The sequence below is a fragment of the Haliotis cracherodii genome, unplaced genomic scaffold (genome assembly GCF_022045235.1).
Source record: "Haliotis cracherodii isolate W230 unplaced genomic scaffold, xgHalCrac1.p SCAF_6, whole genome shotgun sequence".
Lineage (NCBI taxonomy): Eukaryota > Metazoa > Mollusca > Gastropoda > Lepetellida > Haliotidae > Haliotis > Haliotis cracherodii.
In genome coordinates this window covers 9,349,941-9,359,451 of record NW_027266319.1, presented here as the reverse complement: position 1 = coordinate 9,359,451, position 9,511 = coordinate 9,349,941, and positions in this window count along the sequence as shown.

Below are 9,511 nucleotides of genomic sequence, written 5' to 3'. Positions count from 1 at the left end.
TTATTCTTCAGATGAATGCAAGATTATGTTCAAAACATCTGCTCTTCATTCAGCTATTTATGACATATTTTAAGAAATTATATCCTGAATGTTTGTCTTTCTTAATCAATTTTCTCAAAAACTTACATTTCAATATGGCATAATGTCATGGACTGGGAGGATTCCATGCCATGTCAAACAGTCATGTCTGTTCTGTTCCATACCAGTGTTTGAAACTAAAGGGGCCCTTGTGTCCTTGAGGTTTGCTGCTTAGTACTTGAATCTCGGGACCCCTACATTTTCTTCTTTTACCATCAGTGTTATGTTTAGGAGAAAACAAGCCTCCAATGTTTTGGTTGAAAATGTAAACACGAGGGAGAGGGATTTCCCAACTCCCGAGTGTTTATATTTTCAACCCAAACCAAGTGGTAATGCTTTCCCTGGCTATAATTATAAACCATCTAAATGCAAGAAATTCCAGAACAAAATAACAAAACATTGTGATACTTTATAGTGAAACAATACAATGTAATGTACAGGTAATGTGATCAAAGCGTGCGAGGGAAAGACCATGTGCATCATGCTCACATCTGAAGTCATGGCATGTAGAATTGAACAGAAATTATCACCTGCTACAGTGGCTCAGTGGGAAAACAGTGGGTTACCATACTTGACACTTTATGTGAGGTTGCAGGTTCGATTCCCGTCATCCATAATCAAAATGTTTCATTTCCTGTCTTCGATTTTAGAACACTGGACCTTTAAAAAATCAAGTCCAAATTGTTTGCAGGGTCGATTCCTGTCATCCATAATCAAAATGATTCATTTCTTGTTTCGAGTCCAAATTTCCTCTGCTATTCAACTCACCAGGTTTTACTAGGAAAATGTAAAACCTCAGAAGTTACTATGAAATAGTAATGTACCTACAATATAATAGGCAAAAGAGCCAGTAGGTTTATAAGACTGGGACCCCATTACTTTGAGGCGTATTTCCTAATAATGTATGCTAATTGGAGGTTACTTCTAAATGTGCTGTTAGATGCGTATTCTGCTGATTTTTGTAGAGATGGAGAGGAGATGTGGCATTGCTGCTTTAACCATTCACAGCAACCTCATTCATTTGGGTCCCTTGTCACAAAGGGTCGGAGCACTACATCTCCCGTAAGTCAGTGTTGAAGCATTGGTGTGCTGACAGTCATAGTGCCGTGACCACTTTGTCAAACAGACCCATTAATATTTCAAACTATCATTATCATAAGTTCATTATGTTTTATCAGTCTTCGAGGAATAGTGACATGAATTCCCTTTGGCTTCAGGAAAAGAAGTGACTTTTTGACAGCTGTTGTTGACAGTACTTCCTCTACCTGGTGGCCCGATTTCAAAAACCTCTCAGTTCATGTTTATATTTCACCACTTGTTCTTTTAAGGGATTTTGCTTACATAAACTCTCCTGACATGACTGCTGCACTGTCTGCCCACAACACATTTACATGACGCTATCAGGGCAGCTGTTTTTAATGAATGTAGTGTTAAACCTCAGAATCTTTTAGCTAATCCTGATATCGACAAACTTTGTTTTATATTCCGTGATGCCATGTATCATCATTATAGCATATCTGTACAAATTTTAGGATAATTTGTCTCTCATATTTTTGTTCAATGGTTCTGTAATTCTATCAATGTTTATTTGTATATAGATGTTTTGTGTATGTACAGAAGCGAGACATTAAGAAACTATTGTCTGTCCGTCTCCCTTGACATCTAGTTTCTTTACTTTTCTTTTTAGGTTTACAGATTTTGATAGTGAAAAATTTAGTAAGTAGGTAAAGTTTAAAATAAAATGCATTGTCCACGATTAATGTAATCAGCTTAAAGTTTGTTTTGGACCGATAGGTGATTAAAAAATAAAGAATCTTGGTCTGATTTTGGACCTTATAAATATTATGAATCTACAGTGGCATTTCATTGTCATTTACACAATCAAAAGGTCTTTCCCATCAGCAATAAGAAGACAACCATGTCACTCTGAAGGTTGGCGGATCTGTAAATCAAGAGAAAATCATGTACGTGTGAAAGCCTCCTTGCATGCATCTCATGTGTTGGAGAGATCATTTCACTAGTAGTAGCCTCATAGCTGATACTTGAGATACAAGTGCTAGTCGGAATTGACATTTATTTTATGAAATATTGTAGATACATGTACTTAGATCAGGTTGACATACCCTGTTCTGACAGTGCCAAACTCTGAACCACCAGATTCCCTTAATCACGATGAGACCACCAGTATTTGTAGAACATGTCCAGGTTTAGGAGTTTACAAGCTGAATGGACACCACAGTTTTCAGCTTGTAAAATACCGTAACCCAGGTACCTACGCCTGTTGTAGATGTATCATGAATTCACAAGTTATAAAGAAATAGTTTCAGTGAAATATTTGTGACGAAACGATCTATCTTTGGCTTAAAAAATAAAAGAATTGGTTCTCAGGAAATGACTTTTGAAAATATAGTGCCGGCGGGCAGTATTTTATTTTTTTGGTGTGTTTTTGTTGTTGCTTGTTCAAACTATTATGTAACTAAATATACGGTTGTGTACCATTAACCTGGGAAAGGGCCTCCCTACATTAACAAGCATACAAACTCCTACTGCCACAATGACTATGACACGAGATGCGCACTAAAGCAGTACGCATGTAAAGGGAAGTAACTTTGTGCTGTATTGGATCGCACTGTTTTTAAGTATTAAGAAAACAAAACTAAATGTGCAGGCGGTGCCTGAGAACCAAGACTATTATTTTTTTAGCCTAAAAACAAGACCTTAACCAACTTTGACAAAGCGACCTTAGTGCTAGGAGTATTGTAAGCCTAGGTTGAAGTATGGGAGTTACTATGGAAGCAGTGCTACTTTCTCTTTGTGCAGCTTCATCAGGGAATGGCTCTGAGTGAACGTAACCTTGGATACCTGAGTGAACTTGATGGAAGTCAATACCATTTCAACTGTTTGTGTGACATATACCATGAGTGGACGGCTTGTGTCTTAGGTTCAGAAATGCAATAATCCAAATTTATACAGATTTGTATACATATCTTCTTGACATCAGGACAGGTAGTGGTGGACAGCCCTATGTGGACTGCTAAAGGAGCTACGCATGTCACAAGTCATACATTGCAAATGTGCAATTATTTCATTGGTTTATCATAAACTTCATATCATCCATTCGTCCTTTAGTGCTTAAAAGTTTTGTTTTTTAACATGTTGGCCATTTCAATATTATTTTAAGACGGCTCCTACTTGGCACAGTATATGTACCTGCCTACATAAAAGTAGAGTTTGTTTTTGAAACTCTAAATGGCTCCCACAGTTTTTTTAGTTAAGCATCCAAACCCAACCAATTTCTCCTCATATGAGTAATAAGTATCTTTTAATTACTTTGTCAGAAGTGGTATGATATAAGATCCTCCCTCTACAAAGGTTTTGATTTTTAAATAATTCCAAATGGCCACCAAAAGCTTTTTATTTCAAAAGTTTTAGGTCTCTTTGTATGGATCTATTAACACTCTTTATGTAATATTAAGGCAATCAATTGTATCTGAAAGTTACCAGATGAAAATACACTTCACAAAAATTTCACTACCTGGCATCAGGGACACAGGTGGCCCGTCGTCCGAGGTGATGCAATTTGTTGTAAGGAATTGCGCACCTTAGGCATGCCAGAATCCTATATGGTTGAAACACAACTCACTAAGGTGGCTGACATCATCCAGTGGTACTACAGTCGACTTTTAAGAAATATATAGCTGAGAAATGTTTTTGCCGATGTATTGGTGCCGGAAAGATAAACCTGGGACCTTAATTGCCATCTATGTTAACGACTTGATTCACCATCTGTCAGGACAGTGTTCCAGCAGTACATCAGCAATCTCTGCTACATGTCTCCTGTCATTGTTATATGTCCCATTATACGTGTGTATGTATGATACTGTATTCTTTGCTTAGGCAGTGTGACACTACGGGAGTTGAGTCCAATCCTTGGAGGCCCAGCATATTATCTGTCTTGTTATGACAAATACCTTGGACCTATTCAGTACCATGGTTCATTTCAGACCTGACGTCACAATCTCTCTGTGTTTTCAGTGACTTAGTTCAAGGGCTGGCTAGCAATACTGATCATAGAGATCGATAACCGTAAACTAAATATTGATCAGTTATCAATAATTATCGGAGAAGTAACTGCAAGAAAGTCCCAAAAGAAATCAACAGATTTCACTCCATTGGCGAGCAGTGACACATTTGTGCATGGATTACTTTGGGGACATTTGAGATATAACAAAAGCAGTTGCTTTCTGTCTTTGACAACCGACAAGTCTGTGTCGGTAAATCTAAACTTTATTTCATCACAATAGTTTATGTAAGTTATGATCAATGACAACAATTTCATATCGATAATCGTTAATATTTCTTCCCATCAATGATAATACAATTAGCATTCTTTTTAGCAAGTTCTACTTTGTACAGCATATATATTGCCCATGTGTGCAGGTTGACTGCTGTGTATAGAGTTGCGTCATTCGGATCAGACTTAAAACAAAGCTATGATACTGAATTGGCCAAGGGTATTAATCATAATAGAATGAAGATTTAATATTGGGAAATGCTTCTTTCTTTCTTTTCAGACCTCCATTGGTCAAACAAACAAACTGTTAAAAAAAACATCAGCCTCTCATACCCAGGACACATTCTGGTTACCATGGCAATAATGTATGTATATGGGTATCAAATGGTTAGCATTATACGAATCAGGGTCATCGATAAGATGGATGAGGCTGGTTACCTTGTAACGAGGCTGTTGTTCATCATTAGTGTTTGTATGGTCAAGAAATACTTTGTTTCATGACAAATATTGTCACTTTGGTGTACATCTCTTGAAATTACACGGACTTGTTTGATAATGAGTGATGATTGGTTGGGAATAATAACCAATACATGATGATTAAGTTCAGAATTGATTATCAACACTTGTATAAATAGGCATTTATTCATCATTTGCAGACAAAGTGGGTTTATCCCCAATTTGAGAATTTAAAAAAAATAAATGTCATGAATTTGAGGTTTTTTGGCATTGTATTCAATGCATTCAGTATTCATGCCTTTTGCTGTAACCTTTGCTTCATGAAACATCACAAGTAAACTTTGAATTGTTAATGTTTTAAATTTTGATTGGGAACTTTTTACGTACATTTGTTTTTAGACTTGGCTGAAATTCGCCCTGTGAGGATGTCGACATATGTCTATGACAACACTCATTATTAAGAACATTGGAGATACAGTTTAAAGTAATTCTTAATACTTCATGTATTCATATAAATATTTTGTTTTGAAGTCCGATACAAACAATAAAACAAGGTGGGCTTGTTATGTGGTATTTGAGTATGGTTTAAATATTTCTGACAGTATATGACAGTTGCAGATATTCAAGTGGAACTGACTCAAGTTTGACTTAAAACAGATGAGTTGGTCTCTAGTCATTCACTCTGTAAAGGCCATGTTGAATTCATTTTAGAATTTCATATATCTTTGCAGAAAATGTCAGTTGGAGGTTTTTAGTGTTTGTAGTTAATATATTTGAGGAAGCTAATCACGGTATCTGGCAGTCAAGTAGATGACATCTGCATGAAGTATGAATGTCTTAAGGGTATTTCAACAAGTAGAGAAAGGGAGTACCATATTTGGTATAAGTGCCCTGAGTGCTTAAAAAAATGACATACTGCTTTGCATATTTAGATTTGTTGTCAGAGATCAAAGGTACAGAACAGACTTTTTTGATAAAATGAAAGAAAAAAGAAAAGAACTGACTGATGAAAGAAGTAGGCAGTATAATTAAACTATTAAAAAATCTTTTTTGATGATCGTTATTTGGCAGTTTCATAGCCTTTCGCCACAGATCTGTAATGATCACAAGGAAATACAGATTGTCATGTTAGTTTGTTTACAGGGTGGTTATAAAAACTACAGAAGTTGATCAGGGGGATGCTCAATACGGCAAATATAGCACATGTAGCCATTATTCATTGTATACTACTAGAAAGTGTGCAGGACCATTCAATTCATTGCATGACAGATAAACTGTAGTATAATGTAAGAATTGGGTGGTCCTTAACTTTTTTAAGTTGTGTATGTTCTTCAGGACAATAAAATGGCAGGGTACTGAGATGGAGATGGAAGTCTACTACCGTACTCCACGTAATAAGCGCCCTGGGTGCTCTCAAAATTAAAAATAGGGGGCTCTTATTAGAGTTGTAAGATAAATTTCTTTGCTGACAGCATGAAGTGTTTATATACAACAGATATATTTTTCCAGAATTCAGTTGCCCATAATGAAGGGTGCAATATAACACATGAGTGCGTATTATACGCAAATAAATAAGTCTTTTGTACATTGATCTATCAGAAAGGGTGCTAACTGGGATTGTTCACTAGCCAATATATTAGCAAATATCGCCATGGGAGCTTTTTACGTGGAATACGGTAACTGGTTCATCATGGCCTGATGGAAGTCTCAGTGTATTGTGTCATGGCAGCCTTCCTGCTGAGATAGGTGTTTTATGATGAAGTGTACTATTAAGGGCTTAATTCTGAGATTATGGCTATAAGAGTTCGGTTATGTGTGTTAAGTTATATGATCAAACAACAGAAGCATGTCTATTTATTTTTATATTTATTAGAGATATATTTTGTCACATATCATAACTGATAGGTATTTTCATAGTTGTCGATTGTTGGTAATATATTATATATAATGTCTTGAGTATGACCCTGTAGGAAGTTTGGCAAATTCCTGGATGTGGAAGGTGATGAAACCATGGTTACCACATTCATGTACAGTACTCCACTGACATTAAAACACATATGGGTGTCAATTATTTCTGGAAGTCTTTGATAGGCATTTGGAAGTCAATCTCATTAAGATCAGATCTTAGTTCTCGCTACCGGTAAACAAAGATCTGAGGACATCCCATTACGGGTCACGTCAGAACGACCTTTCGCCAATTTTGACCTACCAATGAAATGACTGACAAGAAATCGACATTAGCCAATCAGAAGACAGTTTTGAAGAGCTTTACGACACTAGTTTCAAACTGGCGACTATGCTTCGAAACATATTTTGATGTATTCTCGATTAAAAAAATTAAAACTGATAAGAAGAACACTCTGGAATGGCTTATAGATGGCCTAGATTGTATAGATATATAATCATAAAACCCGTAACTGTCGTTGGGAATACCCCGTGTTAAATATTTCGTGGTTGCATGATTAGAAAAAACATTCCGACTAACACTTTCATGATCTGGTAAGCGATGCTCTGATTGGTCGGATGAAAGGTCGTTCTGACGTGATCCCTTATGGGATGTCCTCAGATCTTTGTATAGTGGTAGTGAGTACAAAGATCTGATTTTAATGAGATTGTTTGGAAGTTGGAAAAACATGAACACATGACACTTTTCATAGATTCAACCTCTTTTATTCTTTGTCACGACATGTTGTGTAAACATATTGCCACAAGGCTGATATTGGGAATGTGGTGTCAGGCCACACAATGTTAATTTCTTGTTTTACTAAGAACCACTCTTGAATTTTTCAAAAGCTCAACCAAACTTGATGGAAGATATGTGTATCTTCTTGTTTGTATTTGGGTTGTCAGTTCTATTTAAAGAGTTTTGTTTTGAATTTTGTCAGCACATTTATGTACAGAACTCCACTGGCATAGGAACAAAGTGTCTAATATAGGTGTTAGTGTTTGGGTTGTCAGTTCTATTTCAAGAGTTTTGTTTGGAGTTATGTCAAATCAACATTTTTATCTTTAATTTGCCTTTCATTCCCTGACATAGTGATGATGTTAAGCATAAAGAAATATAATTGGTCTGGCATCATATACCTTAATTTCAGGCTTGAAAAATTTAGTCTTCTGTCAGTGTATACATATACACACTTGAAATAGATACAATTTTCTTCAGTTTTATGAAAATGAGAAATATAACCTTCCACCTAAATTATGTGCTAAATTAGCAGCACCAACGGTCACTGACATGCTCCCTTAACAGTTTGCATTCAAAGTCAGGGTGTCCAGGGTCTCCATGGTGTTTGATACAAACAACTAACCTAATGAAACTTGCCGAAGTGTTCAACAACTCGGTCAATTGTAGAACCTGTTTCTCAGAATTTTATATAAAAAGGTCCATATGATAATTGTTTTGCATAACAAACACAGGGTAATGAGATATTTTAGTTCTATCTTATCCTTTCTTAGCTTTCCATCTTGCCTACTTGGAGATGATGGAGGCCATTGTAAAGTTGAAGGAAGAAGGGGATGCAGTGTGCGTGAGCAAGCAGGGCTGAATGTAGTCAGGGGGTAAATTTAGTTCTGGCCCGTTGGCCCATGGCCAATAAAAATTACAAAAGGCTTGATGACACATTATGTAGATGGTCCGTCTGGCTAGTCAAAATTTCATCCCTTCCCTTTGGAAGGACACTGAATTGAACACTGCTCATGAATCACGTAATTTTGGTGAGAAAATATTTAAGGGGGATGAGGTCGAATGAGTGGTTAATTCAGAGATCATCTCGATAGAATGACACAACTGGGTAGCATTTTGTAATTTTGTTTACAACAACATCTTATTTGCTCATAAAATTGCCACGAATTGAGACAAATGGAAGCCAACATTTGATCTCAGAGTACAGGAAATGATGTTTTAGGAGTGAAGAGTTCAAAAGATTTCAGAGTCCCCTGGTCACTCGTTCGTGGGCTCCAACACTTAGTTTTGGGCTAGTTGGTTTGGAGAAGGGCCAGTAACATTAAAAAACTTTTTAAAAGAATTTGTTGTAAAATCTAGCTAGTGTTGATCTCACCATAACCAGGCAGGTCTGCCTCATCATGTCTCTATTTATCGTATCAGTGCTGCAGTTTGCTATGCAGAGTTGTATCCCTTAGCCTTGCCAGGATCTGCTAATCTTGCTACAAATTCTTGATATGCCTGTTTATGATCCTGTTTGTCAGCAGCATACCTGTGTTTGTGGGGAGTCAGAGGGGTATAAGGCAATGTCCTGCATGTCTTGGGGTTTTCCTTCTCATCAAGTGGACTCGCCATGAACTCATTCACACATTCACTCGCTATTTTGTTATCTGTTCGGAAGAAAAACGTTTATGAAAATTCCAAAACAAATAAAATGAAACCATATTTTTTAGTTAAATATCTGAAAGGTGATGTTTCAGTAATGACATGGTTCTAACCAGGGCATATGTTGAATACAATATGGACTCTTTGAATCAGCCATCTTGAATTTGTCTCTATTTCTTTTTTCTTCACATGTTTAACATTTCTCTTACAAATATAACTTTTTGTTAAGATTTAAGGGAGCTTTCTTCAAAACAGTGTTTTCTTAATTGTTGAGGTTTGAATTGAGGCAGTCTTTTGAGTACATTTGTAATGTACTGAAACGAGGTCATTTTTCCTGTTTTTAAAGAAAATTGTGA